The sequence below is a fragment of the Orycteropus afer genome, unplaced genomic scaffold (assembly GCF_000298275.1).
Source record: "Orycteropus afer afer isolate SDZICR_OR568_19922 unplaced genomic scaffold, OryAfe1.0 scaffold00036, whole genome shotgun sequence".
NCBI lineage: Eukaryota > Metazoa > Chordata > Mammalia > Tubulidentata > Orycteropodidae > Orycteropus > Orycteropus afer.
In genome coordinates, this window is record NW_006921623.1 from 13,582,244 (window position 1) to 13,598,527 (window position 16,284).

Below are 16,284 nucleotides of genomic sequence, written 5' to 3' on the forward strand. Positions count from 1 at the left end.
GAGATTTCACAGTCTGTGATGAGACCATTCGTTAGAGTAATTAGACTGTGTGTCAAGTCCTTTGCATTGCCTTCTCATGGTGGGGAAAGGGTGGTGGAAGTGAGGGTGGTAACACTAAGCCTTTAGATGCCTGTCATGCTGTGAGGTGAGGGTGTGTGTCCCACTGGCACTCATAAGAGAGAGTCTCTAAATAATCTTGAGGTGTTTTAGGTTACAGTCAGCAAGTCTTGCTAATTAGCACTTAGAGGCAGTGAGTTATCCTTCTAGCGTGAATGAGGCTCTTTATTAATATGAAGTGCCAGAGTGCCAGTTGGCATGGTTGGAAATAAATATATCCGAGTGTTGTTAGCAATGTCATCTCAACTCCTACTCTGAAAAATTTCAAATGCTTCACACCTCACTGTTGCTGGTGAACAGTATGTAATGTAAAGTAGAAGGTTTGGCTCAGTTCTTCGAGAAAAGAAGTGGAGATATTATACTCATCTGCAGACCTGGGAGGACTAGAGATAACATATAAAGAGAAGATTACAGCAAGATGCCTGGCACATAGCAGGCCTTCAGAGAAGAACAATCATGATTATTCTTGAGGCAGCATGATTGAGCAAAATCTTCATGGTTTTGGGGACTTAAATGGTGTTATGGGTTGAATTGTGTCCATCTTCCTCCCCAAAGTTTGTGTTGAAATTCTAACCTCTGGTGAATGTAAGCTCATATGGAAATAGAGTCTTCAAAGATGTTATCAGTTTACATGAGGTCATACAGGAGTAGGATTTGTCCTAATCTACTCTGAGCTGTTGTTAGTTGCCATCCAGTGGCTCTGACTCATGGCAACCTTACAAAACAACAAAAGGAAACATTACCAGGTCCTGTGAGATCTCCATGAGCACTGGTAGGTTTGAGTCCATCTTTTTGGCTATCTAATCTAAGTGGTAACCTATAAAAGAGGAGAAGAGAAACAAAGAAACAGAAAGGGAAATGGCCATGTGACAGAGTTATGCTGCAGCTACAAGAAAAGTAATGCTTGGAGCTACCAGAAGCTGGAAGAGACAAGAAAGGATCTTCCCTTAGAGACTTTGAAAAGAATATGGTACTATTGCTACTCTGAATTCAGACTCCTAGCCTCCAGAACTGTGAGATAATAAATGTCTGTTCTTATAAGCCACCCAATGTGTGGCATTTTGTTACAGCAGCTTTAGGAAGCTAATACAGATGGGCTGGAATTTGAATTGGGGTTTTGCCACTTACAATATAGATGTAAACAACTTATTCTAACTTCACTTTCCTCATCTTCAAAATGAGCAGAATATTAATATCTTAATATCTATCTTGAAGAATTTTGAGAATGTCAAAAGTAAAGTACATAAAGTTCCCAGCACATTGTCTAATGTACATCATAGAGATCAAATACTGATTACTGTTATGATACTTAGGTATAACCTAAATTCCATCACGATTGATATATAACAAAACATTTGCCGTTTCAAAATTTTTCGTGTGCAATTCAGTCACATTAATTACCTTCATCATGGTCAACCATCACCATTATCTGTTTCCAGTTTTCTCCATCACTCTTAACAGAAGCTCAGTGTCCTCTAGGCAATGACTTCCTCTTTTCCTCTTCCTCCCTTCTACCCCTGATAATGATGAACAAACTTTGGTCTCTATGCACTTGGTCCAGATAACACCATTTGTGATGGTTAAGGTTATGTGTCAACTTGGCTACATCAGGATTCTTAGTGATTTGGCAGATATTATGTAATCATCTTCAATTTCATGATCTGATATGAGTAGCCAATCATTATAAGAGGAGTTTCCTTGGGGGTGTGGTCTGCATCCAATATGTATGGATGTTCTGACAAAGCTTGCCCTCTCTCAATCCTGCATCAGACTCATCATCCACTGACCCTGGTTCTTGGGATGTGAAGCTGCCATCTGACCTGCTTATTTTCGGTTTGTCAGCCCCTGCAGCCATGTGAGTCAGAAGAAGCCTCCAGCCTGATGTCTGACTCCTGGATTTGGGACTGGCCAGCTTCCACAATTCCATGAACCATTTCCTTAAAATAAATTTCTCTATAAGTATGTTGTTGTTGTTGTTATGTGCTGTCGAGTCAAACCCGACTCATAGCGACCTCTCCTTGGGTTTCCGAGGCAGTATCACTACGGAAGTAGGATTGCCCAACCTTCCTTCCGAGGAGTGGCTGGTGGGTTTGAACCGCCAGCCGTCTGGTTAGCAGGCAAGTGTCTTAGCCACTATGCTACCAGAGCTCCCTCTAAGTATAGTTTTATATATATGCTTCACTGGTTTTGCTCCTCCAGAGAACCTAGCCTAAGATATTTGGTATTGAGAGTGGTTCTAGAAGAACAAAATTGTAAATATGAATTTTCTGAATGGGCTCCCAAGTCTGTCTAGTCTTAAAGGAACTGATGACTCTGCCTCTAGTAGTAAAGAGGGCACTGCTAATCCATGACATGAGATGGCAATAGAAATATGCAAAATAGCCAAAAAATGGATCAAATATTTGTGAGAGACACAGCTCTGGGTGATGACAGAACTTTGATCAGTGCACCTGGTTGCTCATTTTGCTTGGAAGGAGAGATGGCCAGATGCATGATTGTGTTTTGATTAATGAATTATGGCCAATGGTTTGTCTAGGGACTTGGGAGGAATATTATTGGAAAATTGGTGACGAGGAAGTATAGGGAAGAGGCATGTGGATAGACCTCTCTGAATGGGGTAAGGAAGTGAAGATATCTGGGTGTCATATGAATGCTGACTTAAGGATGACCTTGGCAGAGGAGGATTTTAACAATCAAGTGGTTAGGATGACACATTCTGTGGATACCAGTCAACCTCTTTTCCAGTCACTCCTGTCATTGTCCAAGGGACTCATGAACCAAGTAATAGCAAGGGTAGAGTTAGAGTATGGGCTCAGCAATCTGGACTTCTACTTACCAAGGCCAGTGAGGCTACATCCCCTGCTGAGTGCTCAGTCTGCCAAAGCAGAGATCAATAGTGGGTTCCCTATAAGGCACCATTCCCAGGGGTGATCAGCCAGCAATCTGGTGATGGGTTGATTACATTGGAGCACTTCCATCATGGAAAGGGCAGCATTTTGTTCTTACTTGGATAGACACTTACTCTGGATAGTTTTTCCTTCTCTGCATGCAATGCTTCTGCCAAAATTACTATTTGTGGACTTACAAAATGCCTTATCCACTATTGTGGTATCACACAAAGTGTTGCTTCAGATCAAGAAACTCAATTCATAGCAAATAAAGTGTGGCAATGGGCCCATGCTCATAGAATTCACTGCTCTTACCATGTTCCGTGCAATTCTGAAACAGCTAGCTTGACAGAATATTGGAATGGCTTCTAAAGACACAATTATGGCATCATTGTGGTGAGACCTTGCAGGGTTGGGACATTGTTCTCCAGGAGGGTCTATATGCTCTAAACCAGCATCCAATATATGGTGATGCTTCCTCCATAGCCAGAATTCATGGATCCAGAAATCAAGGGGTGGATATATGAATGACATCACTCACTATTACTCCGTGACTCACTTGCAAAATATTTGCTCCCTATCTTTATAACCCTGTGCTCTGGAGATCTAGAGGTCTTGGTTTGAAAGGAAGCAATACTCTTCAACAGGTGACACAACACTTATTCTATTGAGCTGGAAGTTAAGAATGCCACCTAGCCACTTTAGGTTCCTTATGCCTCTGGATCAACAAGCAAAGAAGGAAGTTACTATATTGGCTGGTGTGATTGATCTTGATTACCAAGGGGAAAAATCAGATTAAAATTATATAATGGAAGTAAAGAAGATTTCCTGGAATACAGGAGATCCCTTAGGATATCTCTTAGTACTACCATGCCTTGTGTTTAAAGTCAATTAGAATGGGTTTTCAAGGTTGTGACCTTTTGGAAGCAGATCACCAGATCTGTCTCTCAAGATGCCTTTTGGTAGTCTTGAACTGCCAAGCTTTTGGCTAGTAGTCCAGCACTTAACTATCAGCACCACCCAGGGATTCCACATGGCATGTAGTAAGTGTTAAGTAAGTATAGGGGGTAATGGTAGTTCAGTTGTAGGGTTCTAACTTTCTACGCAGGAGATTCAGTTTCTGTTCCCAGCCACTGAACCTCTAGGAAGAAAGGCTTAGTGATCTACTTTTAAAATCTAGTCATTGTGAATCTCAATGTGGATATCATATAAATCCCAATGGGATCATTGTGCATGAGCTCTCCATGAATTGGGACTGATTCAACAACAGATAACAACAAGTAAATATTAGCTATTTTTATTGTCCTTTTTCACATGTAGAGATAGAGGTACACAGATAGCCACAAAGTAAGACAGCAGAAGTAATTCAAATATACAAGTAATTTCAATAACTACAAATGAATAAACTTACCAATTAAAAGACAGAGATACTTGTGTGAGATAAAAGGGAGCACAGAAATAAGAACTGAGAAAATATACTCAAGGTGGGGCAGAAGCAGTACCTGGAAGAATGGTGTCTTAGACTAGGTTCTCTTCAGAAGTGCATAATGGTATTAAAACCAAATCCACTACCATCAAGTCAATTCTGACGCACAGTAAGCCTATAGGACAGAGTAGAACTGCCTCACAGAGCTTCCAAGGCTGTAATCATTATGGAAGAAGACTGCCACATCTTTCTCCTGAGAGTAGTTGTTGTTAATGTGCTGTCGAGTTGGACCTGACTCATAGCGACCCCTCCTTGGATTGCTGAGACGTACCACTACAGAAGTAGAATGCCCAACCTTCCTTCCGAGGAGTGGCTGGTGAGTTTGAATCACTAGCCTTCTGGTTAGCAGTCAAGTGCCTTAGGCACTATGCTACCAGAGCTCCCCCTGAGAGTAGTTAATGGGTTTGAATTGCTGACCTTTTGGTTAAGCAGCTAAGAGCTATAATCATGGTGCTACCAGGGCTCCTTCAGGTATGCATTGTTGTTGTTGTTATGTGCCGTCGAGTCGGCCCCAACTCATAGCGACCCCTCCTTGGGTTTCCGAGGCAGTATCACTACGGAAGTAGGACTGCCCAACCTTCCTTCCGAGGAGTGGCTGGTGGGTTTGAACCACCAGCCTTCTGGTTAGCAGTCAAGTGCTTTAGCCACTATGCTACCAGAGCTCCTTCAGGTATGCATAGTGCCCTATTTTTTCAGATGGGACAACTGAAGCCCAGAGAGAGCCTCCTAGATCTCAGGGTAGCCCAAGTTAAGCTCAGTGCTGTTCCTATGGTACTAAGAGCTTGAAGCTCTCTTTTCTGAATGGTTAAAACTTGGTCCCAATTCATGTGTGTTGAGCTCCCTAAATGTCTGTGAGATCAAACTACTCTCTAACTTACTTTTACTTGGAGGTATTTTAGAAATGATTCTTCTTCTGGGCAGCTAAAACTTAAAACTTAAAAAAAAAAAAAAAAGCTTCCCACATATATTCATAGAGCTCCTTTTCCCCCATTTGAATTAGGTTAGATATACAGATTGATTTCTTTTCCGAGAACACAGAAGCAGCACAATCATGATGAAATAGCTAAAAGCCCTGTTGTTTGCATTAAGGATTCCTGGCTGCCACTTGCCTGAGCTGGACCGGGGAGAATCATGAGGCAGTGCTGATAGTTCTGAAGTCAGCCTTACTCATTGTGTTTATGAGCCTTTTGACAAAATTCATTAATTAGGGACACATCTACGAGCCAAATAATAACATCACACACTGTGGGTACCATCCTGTATTACCTCTGTCACTCTTGTGAGAGGTCACTTATTTCTTCTAAACTGCTCCAGCTGGCAAAGAAACTGCCATAAGTAGTCACAAGACTTTGGGACACAAAATGTAGGGAAAATATTTTAATTTGCTTTTTAAATTAAACATGTGATAAGTCACAAGCTAATAAAAACCTTTGTCCAACCCAACAAGGAGTCACTTTCTATCTGGAGCTTTTTGCTTAGTGCTTCTTCCTTATTAGACCAATATTTTCAAAGATTTATCTCCAGCCTCAGAAACAGGCTAGGACATTAAATATGACAAATGCATTCCTAGAAAACTATATATCTATGAGACTCTGCAATATACAGTTCCAAATACATATGAGATTATTCAGGGGAGTGTCTTCATTTACATTATGGGGCTGACTACAATTACTAGAGTATTCAGCCTACTCTTTTCAAATGTTGCCTTTTAAAAACCTCTTCTATCTCAACTCCTTAGTAAGAAGCTAAAACTATGTGGGTCTCATGCCGACAGGCTAGAGTGAACAGTGTACTAGAGTGAGGGCAGAAGTTCAAGTTTTTCAGTGCTATAAACCAGCTGCATGACCTTAAACAAGTACTTAACTTTTCGAGTTTCAATATACTACTCTGTAGAAAGAAATGGGGATATAAATGCAGAACTCACAAGGATCACTGTAAATATGAAAAGAAAAAAAAAAATAAGAGAGAGTTGTTTGTAAATTCACAATGCTAACCAATTCCTCAAAATTATGAGCTTTGATTTGAGGAAAGCTGAAGTGGCGACATCTTCTCTTGCCTCCAGACTATCTCCCTTCTCTGCTACCATGACCTCCTGGCATTCCTCTAACACTAGCTCCTTGGGATTAAGATGAATAAAGCTGAGAATGCTGTGCAGATATGTAATATGTGTTTCTGGAAGTGATGACTCATTAAGGCAAAAACACTCTTTAAGAGAGACCTGTCCCAATTATTTAATAACGATGATAATCATTTTATAGGCTTTTAAAATGGCCCTCTTTTGGGCTTCAAAGGCTCATAATAAAAGGCCAATCATTTCATGTACCAAAGTCTTAGACCACATAGGTAAGACTTTCAAAGAGGGTGGCACAAACTCATTTTGGTACTCTTAGCCCATCATCCATTTAGGGGAATCAAGTTAGAGGGCAAGGAAGTATAAGGTGTCTGTGCAGGATTGTTTGTAAGTTGTGTATTTCACTCTTTGGTGACAGAGGAGACAAGTACTTCTGCTTTGGCCTCCCCTTAAGTCAGGAGACTTAAGTCAGGAGACCCACAAATATACTGGCTAGGACTGGGGGAGAATTAGGACTGGAGGTGAGATACTGGTGGTTCAGTGGTAGAATTCTTACTTTCCTTGGGTTTAATTCCAGGCCAATGTCCTCATGAGCTGTCACCACTCATCTGTCAGTGTTGGCTCGCATGTGCTGTGATGCTGAACTGGTTTCGGCACAGCTTCCAGACTAAGATGGGCTAGGAAAAAAAGGTCTGGTGATCTACTTCCAAAATCAGCCAGTGAAAACTCTATGGATGACACTGGTCCAATTTGCAACCAGCCACGGTGGTAGTGCAGGATTAGGCAGGTTTCCTTCTGTTGTGCATGGGATTGTAAAGAATTTGGGGTCAACTTGATGGCAGCTAACAACAGCAGTAACAAAGGACTGGAAATAAAACTGTGGCTATATCAGGCTGAGAGGAGCCCTGATGGCACAAAGGTTAAGTGCTCGGCTGCTAACTGAAAAGTTAGCGGATTGATCGCACCCAGTGGTTTTGCAGGAGAAAAATGTAGCAATCTGCTCCCATAAAGATTATAGCCTAGAAAACCCTATGGTAGTCAGAATCAACTCAATGACATCCAACACCACCACCAACAGATCAGTCTGAGGCAGCCCAGGGAGAGGAAGGGGCTGCACTGAGATCTCCTCCCCGATCAGTTCTATCAGTGGAGCAAGGATGAGGGAGTGCTCAGGAGCCAGATCACACGGGAGAGGGCAGATCTTGAGCCCTTTGAAATCTCACCCAAGAGGACTGCCCAAAAAGCAATGTCACCAAAATAGGGTGTATCACTAGATACTCAGGAAGGAGGAATCATAATGTCTGGCTAAGAAGATTACAGTCCATCTTATCAGGGCAATTGCAATCCATGGATCCCACTGAGAACACTTCTGAGGAACATATGAAGTGCCCTAAGGGAGAAGTCGTCAGCAGGATGTCTGCCAGGGCCTGGGGTGCCTTCTCCATGCTAATCTGTGCAGGCAAGCAAGCTGTTTCCTGTTTCTTACTGTTCCTCTTCCCCTGGATCCCTCCATCCAACCTCCAACTCCAGGTCCAGAGGTACCTGAGGAGCAGGGCAGAGATTGAGGCTAGCATGGTACAGAAAGAGAGAAAAGTCTGCCACTCTTTCTGTCTGGTGGCTTCTCTCCGAGGCAGCTCACACTGGGAAGAGAAAATGTTTTAAACTGAAGAAGAGTACTGAGTTATATCATTATGACTCAGGAATGGACATTTAAGTTGTTAACATGACTGTTCTTGTGGCTAAAAGGGAGTGAAGGATTGATTACCTGTGATTTCCTGTACAATTTCTTACCTGAGAATGATAATAAATTCTGTATGATTTTTTTTAAAAAAATTTTTGATTTGATATTCTTTAAAATTAATCTTTTTTGTTGTTTAATTGCATTATCATCCGAAAACATATTCTAAAAGACATCGACTCTTCAGAAGAGGTTGAAACTTCCTTTGAATGTGTCAGAGTATGAAGGGCTCTATAGGGTTTCAGTGGCTGGTTTTTCAGAGGCATGTCTAGGTAGACTTGAACCACCAACCTTTTGGTCAGCAGCCAAATATGTTAATAGTTTGCACCAGCCAGAGACTCTAACCCTACTTTTGGAGACAGTACATGATCATGTTTCGTAACTGATTCATGTCTTTTTTAAAAAACCAAACAAAAAAACAGGGTTATAGATAGAGCCATCTGATTAAAATTGTTGATTATATTGTTCAAATTTATATAATATTATAATTTTCTTCTCTAGTTTGTATTTCTGAGATTATATTAAAATCATCCATTATGGTTATAGATTTATCAATTTCTGTTTGTGATTATGATAACTTTTACTTTATGTATTTTAAGGTTAGGTTGATAGGTACATGCACATCCATAATAATGATATCTTCTTAGTAGGTTATTATATTTATTATTATATAATATTCCTCTTTTTATTTATGTTATATTCTATTTTGTTAATCAATGCTAACTAATTTTGGTAAGCTTATTGAATTCTATTTTAAATTCTATTTTGTCTGTTATTATCAGGGCACATAACAATAACAAAATATCATTACAAGGAGCTCTGGTGGCACAGTGCCTAAGGCATTTGACTGCTAACCAGAAGGTTAGTGGTTCAAACCCATAAACTGCTCTGTGGAAGGAAGATGGGGCAATCTACTTCTATAAAGATTTACTGCCTTGGAAACCCAGTGGGGTCGTTGAGAGTCAGAATCGACTCAATGGCAATGAGTTTGGTTTTTTAGGTACACTTACTTATGTACTTGAGTTCTTTCTACCTCTTACTTTGTTTTTTCTGTTTACCAGTATTTTTTTTTCTTTCCCACTTTCTATTGATTTAATCTAGTTGTTTATTTTTTCAATGCCTACCTCATCCCACCCCACACACAGATTTGGAGGCTTTTCATTCCGTTTCTAGGGTTCTAGGGTTTTAATGAACATACCCTAATAGACTGCTGGTTATCCCTTTCTGTCCATTTCTTCCTACTTTTTTAATAATAGAAAGGCTGATCTTAGTCAAGATGTATCTGCCTAGAATAATTACCATACCTCCTACCTTCTCTTGTATCATTATATGGTTATAGGTGATGATGGGATTTAGCATTGTGGAGGTCATGGTGACTTGGACAAGAGCAATTGTGGTAGCATTTGTTGTTTTTGTTGTTGTTACGTGACGTCGAGTCGGCCCGACTCATAGCGACCCTTCCTTGGGTTTCCGAGGCAGTATCACTACGGAAGTAGGATTGCCCAACCTACCTTCCGAGGAGTGGCTGGTGGGTTTGAACCACCAGCCATCTGGGTAGCAGGCAAGTGTCTTAGCATAGTGGAGGTGAAAGCTTTAGTTCTATGAGTCCTAAAGAAATGAGAGACAAGTACTTAGAGGAGTGAAGAGAGACAAGCCTCTTGAGGTATCTTGTATGTTTGTTTGTTTTTTTATGAAGGGTGACATATAAATGAGGCATCAGTGGAGCTGAATCTGAAGCCACAAAACTTAAAATCAAGGGTCATGCTCTTTCCATTACCTGGTCTGAAACTGAAATCTGTGTTTGTAGTGTTCAGTGTAGTGGTATAGTGGGTAAGGCATTTGGATGCTAACCAGAAAGTTGGTGGTTCAAACCCACCAGCTGCTCTGTAGGAGGAAGAAGAGGCAATCTAATTCCATAAAGATTTACAGCCTTGGAAACTCAGCTGGGTTTTCTATGAGTTGGAATTGACTCAATGGCAGTGAATTTAGTGTTCAGAGCAGTTTGCAGAATCTATTTCTTTCCTGTGGCCACTTGAAATTTCACCTCTCTGGCATCTTATTTAAATAGTTCCATCCCTTTCCTGGTATCTACTTTTGAGATGGGTGAGAGAAGGGTGTGAAGGAAAAAGTTCTCTGCTCTTTTTGGTTCTCAGTGGTTCTCATCTATACTGTTGTTGAGATTCTTTGAAGATTCTTCCATGCCTTTTATAGCTCATAAGTGAACAGAGACATAACAGTAGAGAGGTGAAATCTACTGAGCCTAGCTCACTCCTCTCCTTTTAATGACACAGTTAGAAAATAGTCAGGTGGGCCTATGGGAGATATTAGGCATCCTCAGTTGGAGAAACTGAGATCTTCCAAGGCCATGTACTGGTCTGGTTCTTTACCAAAAAGCAATGATCACATATTAATTAGAGTCACCAATTATTGAGCACTTTTTTGAACTGGTTCTATGCTGAGCTCTCTATATTGAGAGACACGTTCTTATATGTCTTCACAACCTCTCTGTGAGGTAGGTGTTATTATTACTAGTAGTCGTGCTTTACAGATGAGGAAACTGAGGCTCGTGAAAGGTAAGTAAGTAGCTCAAATAACAAAGCTGGAGTAGCTAGAATTTATGTTAGTTTGACCCTAAGCCTGGTTTGACCTGTTGCCTGAGTTTCAGCTAAAATTTAAAGATATTTACAAGTTCTTGTGGTGTAGGGGAAAGATATTTGGCTGGTAACCAGAAGGTCAGTGATTCAAACCCACCAGCTGCTCCATGGGAGGAAGAGGAGGCAGTCTACTGTTGTAAAGGTTTACAGCCTTGGAAACTCAATGGGGGTCACTATGAGTCAGAATCGGCTAGATGGCAGTAGGTTTGGTTTTCTTGGTTTACAAGATAATGGAGAGAGATTGGCCCCAGGAGAGCTTGGAAAGAAGACATTGTAAATGCTCTTTAAGGTGACCACTCTGATATTTTGTATTCTTCTATTCAAGTCAACCCAGGTGAGTCAAAGCTCCTTTGCTTTTTACACATTTTGCTTTGCAGTTGGAATTAGTTAACTGTTATCCTTGACACTAAGCCAGGCTTTTTTCTTTTCTTTTCTTTTCCTTCTCAAGTTTGTATTCAGCCACTTGAGTGCTGTATTCTGTCCCTGTTTGCTCTTAAGATTTAGTTTGGCTGCTGTGGTCCATTTGTTGCTATTGACTTACCATTTTTCTCACTCAGCATTCAGCAGGCTTGCTTCCTACTTTTGGGACTAATGTTCAAGAAACAGCTTTTCACACTCTCATTCACACTTGCTTTCTCCCCCTGCTTCTTGAGGTAGGTGATACAGCTCTGCCTTCAGTTCCTGGGCTCAGTGGACCCTCTTCACTTATGTCTTTCAGCCTAAGGCTGGACCCTGCAGCTTTCAGTGCATCTGGCCACAGGGATGTGCCTTCCAGAGGTCCATTTCCAAGGATGCTGGCTATATGTTTGCAAAACTCACCTTTTATGGGCATCAGAGACAAACTCAGGAATTTCAAGCAGTATCCAATTTGTGGTATTGGTGTTGAAGGAGGCTTTGTCCTATTTTGGCAAACTTGAAGGCAGGAACAAAACAGATGGGAGATGCTCCACCACAAAGAAATATCTCCAAAAGAACAGAAAGAAATGATTACATAAGATATTATCACTGGAGGAAGCTGGATGAAGGGTAGATGGGAAGTCTTTGTACTAATTTGTAACTTGTGAGTCAAACTATTTTAATATAAAAAGTTATATTGATTATAATAAAAAGTTTTCAAATAAATATTGTGTCAGTATTTGTATCTATAGCCATATCTATACTAATTTTACTACAGATTTACAATTAGAAATTGTGAGGAGCCCAAAATAACCTTTGGTTATAGGAAGGCACAGGAAACAGTTATGCCACTAAGAATCTTGTGTCCTTGAGTTGGTCATATGTCACATTCCCTTTTAATAAAAAAGAAAAATGTTTTTAAAATTTTTATTGAGATGTAAAGAGCCCTACTGGTCCAGTGGTTCAGCGTTCAGCTGCTAACCAAAAAGTCTATAGTTCAAACTCACAAGTCACTCCGTGGGAGAAAGATATACCAATCTACTTCTGTCAAGATTATAGCCTTTGAAACCCTATGGGGTAGTTCTACTTTGCCCTGTATGTTGGCAATGTGTCTCAACTCCACAGCAAATAGTTGTTTGTTTTATTGAGATATAATTCCTATACCATATAGTTCACCCACCTAAAGGTACAATTCAATAGCTCTTAACATGTGCATAGAGGTCTGCAACCATCACCATAATCTAATTTTATAACTTTTTCATCACTCCAAAAATAAATCCCATGCCCATTAGCAGTCAAACCCTGTTCTCCCCTCCCCCACCACACACAGAGACATCACTCCTTAATCTAGGCAACCAGCAATCTTTCTGTCTCTATGGATTTTTCTATTTTAGAAACTTCATATAAATGGTATCATACAATATGTGATCTTTTCTGTCTGACTTCTTTCACTTAGCATAATATTTTCAAGGTTCATTCATGTTATAGCATGTATCAGTACTTCATTTCTTTTCACAGTCAAATAATATTCCATTATATGGCTATATCCTATTTTATTTATCCATTCATTAGTTGATGGACTCTTTGGTTATTTCTACATTTTGGCAATTATAAATAATGAGCCTATGAACATTTTTTCAAGTTTTTGTGTGGGTGTATGCTTTCATTTCCCTTGGGTATATAAGTAAGAGTGGAATTGCTGGGTCATATGGTAAAGCTATGTTTAACATTTTGAGTAGCTGTCAAACTGTTCTCCAAAGTGGCTGCACCATTTTACAGTCCCACCAGCAATGTATGAGGGTTCCAATTTCTTTATGTTCTTGTCCAACACTTGTTAATATCAATTATAGCTATCCTAAGGGTTACTATGTATTGAAATTGACTCAAAGATAACAAACAACAACAAGAAAATGAGTGTGAGGTGGTATTTATTATGGTTTTGATTTGCATTTCCGTGGTGACAAATAATATTGAGCATCATGTCATAGGCTTATGGGACATTTTTATATCTTCTTTGGAACAATGTCTATTCAAATTCTTTATCTTTCATTGGGTTATTTATCTTTTTATAACTGAATTATAAAAATTCTTTATATATTCTGGGTACAAGTCCCTCATCAGATACATAATTTGCAAATATTTTCTCCCATACTGTGGCTTGTCTTTTTATTTTCTTGATGGTATCATTTAAAGCCACATCATCCCTTGAGGCCTTAAAATCTTCATGGATATGTATCAAGTATACTGACTGAAACTCAACCCCAAGATTTTTTGATGGTACAATGTTCAGAAGCTGAAAAATCTCAGGTGAAAGCAACTGAAAATTGCCTCTCTTGCTGGACTCATACTTGGGGAAGTGTATTCCTTTTCTCTGGCAGAATCACTTGAATAGGCCCTTTAGCTGCATAAATAGAAACCACATCCTGATGCACTGCACTGACTTGACAGTTTCCTTAATGCTGAGGCCTTAAATAAGGAATCCGGGTGATTTGGGTGAGTGTAAATTGCAGCATATTTTTAGTCAACGCCATGTCTTGGTCAATTTTTCTTTTGTGTTTTTGGTGGTAGGAAGCTGGATGGGGAGAAAATATTTCTTGAATCTATAGACAGGAGCTCTGGTGGCATAGTGCCTAAGGCACTTGACTGCTAACCAGAAGGCTGGTGGTTCAAACCCACCAGGCACTCCTCCGAAGGAAGATTGGGCAATCTACTTCTGTAATGATAAAAAAAAAAAAAAACACAAACTCACTGCCATTGAGTCTTATCTGACATATTGCAAATGCTCCTTGGATTTCTGAGGCAGTATCACTCTGGAAATATATTGCCCCATGTTCCTTCTGAGGAGTGGCTGGTGAGTTTGAAGGAGGGGTCACTATGAGTCAGATCCAACTAGACGGCAATGATTTTGTGTTTTTTTTTTTTTTTTTGTTTCTATAGACACAGTGCCTAGACTCTGGCTTATCTGACAGAGATGGATGGTGGTGTCTGTGTCATTGTCTTAGGGTTGTGGGTGAGAGATGAACTCATAGAAAAGCAGCTATAGGGACTGCTTTCACAAGAAGCCTTCTGCTATTCTGGGCTTACCTAGTGTGGCTTTGTGACCAATGTGCCAAAGTGTAACAAGGAATTGAGGAGAGGTTTCTTCTCCCCTCTTCACATGCTGAGAAGTGATAGTGTTGAGGGTACTGAAGGAACACCCTTGGAATAGACATTGGTGTTTTCCTAGAGGCACCTTCAGTATTAGCTACAGTGAAGTTCCTTCTGCAGCTTTGAGATCAGCAGCCCAAGAGGAAACAGGACAGAAAAGAAAGGAAAAGAGCAGAGCAAACAACACATGATGACTAGAAGACAAGCAACATTGTGATGTATCCCAGAAATTACTAGGATTCTCTTGGAGAGGGAGGATGTTGGTATTAAAGAGAAAGCTGGGCCATTATAATTTGCACCTTATATGAAAAGAAGATGGGGCAATCTACTTCCATAGTGATGCTGCCTCAGAAACCCAAGGAGGGGTTGCTATGAGTCAGGTCCAACTCAACAGCACATAACAATGACAACAACATGCTCACATATTACAGTTGTCCCCACGTCACCTTTACAATGTGGGCATTGGATGAGGAATCATTTGAGGGCCACTGGGTGGGCATATTGGGTTTAACCAAATATATTTTAATTAGATTTGAATTTCAATGTTTTCAGGAGACATGAGTTATCTCTTCATTGCTGCAGAATCTGTCACTCCCATTGTCTCATAATGGCCTGACTACATTCGCATTACCCACCTGGTGTCTGTGGTTGTTTGAATCATTATGCCTTTGATTAGAGTCTCTAAAATATTCTTGTTCTAATATTCTGTGATTCAGACTTTTGGTGAGCAGGCTTTGAAGATTTCAGACCAGCTACAAACCTACAGACTCATCCAGCAGTACTCTATATGGGATGGGGAGGTTCACTGTGGCCAATGGTCAACTGTGATTATGGGAAATGATTGCTGTTTTACCACCTTATCCTGCCATTTTGATAATGAACTAATGAATGAAGAGTGAGAAGCTACCTGGAGAAAGCCAAGATATATATCCTTTAGAAGACTAGTACACTGAGCAAGGGACACTTTTCCCACACTCCTTGACATATAAACCTGGAACCATTTTTTCACTTACACTATAGATTTGTATCTATTTTGGCTTCTTCCTCCTTCAGGAATATTACTATTGCCAGTCTTGTCTCTCAGTGAAATATGTCCCTGTTAATTGATTACATTTCAAATATCAGTGGCAGATGGCAAAGGCATCTTTTGGGTCAAGGATTCTTTCCAAGTCTCCTGGAATTCCACCACAGAGAAACCATCTATTCTGTTTATCAAAAGGCTAATCTGCAAGTAAAAGGGGAAGCCATTTAATGAGAAAATGACTTATTTTTCTAAAATGCTATTTCTACCCTTTTAATGAAAATATTGGGAGCTCTGGTGGCATAGTGCATTTGACTGCTTACCAGAAGGCTGGTGGTTCAAACCCACCAGCCACTCCTTAGAAGGAAGATTGGGCAATCTACTTCCATAGAGATACAGCCTCAGAAATCCAGGAGGGGTCCCTATGGTCAGAACTGACCCCACAGCAGTGAGGTTTTTTTTTTTTCCTTTAATGACAGTGTTATCAATTACTAAACCCCAAACGGACTCACTGCTATCAAAGTCAAGTCTGACTCATAGTGACCCCCATTGGGTTTCCAAGGTGGTAAATCTTTACAGAAGTAGATTGTTGTTAGGTGCCATGGAGTTGGCCCCGACTCATAGCGACCCCTCCTTGGGTTTCCGAGGCAGTATCACTATGGAAGTAGATTGCTCAGTCTTCTTTCCAAGGAGTGGCTGGTGAGTTTGAACCACCAGCCTTCTGGTTAGCAGTCAAGTGCCTTAGGCACTATGCTACCAGAGCTCC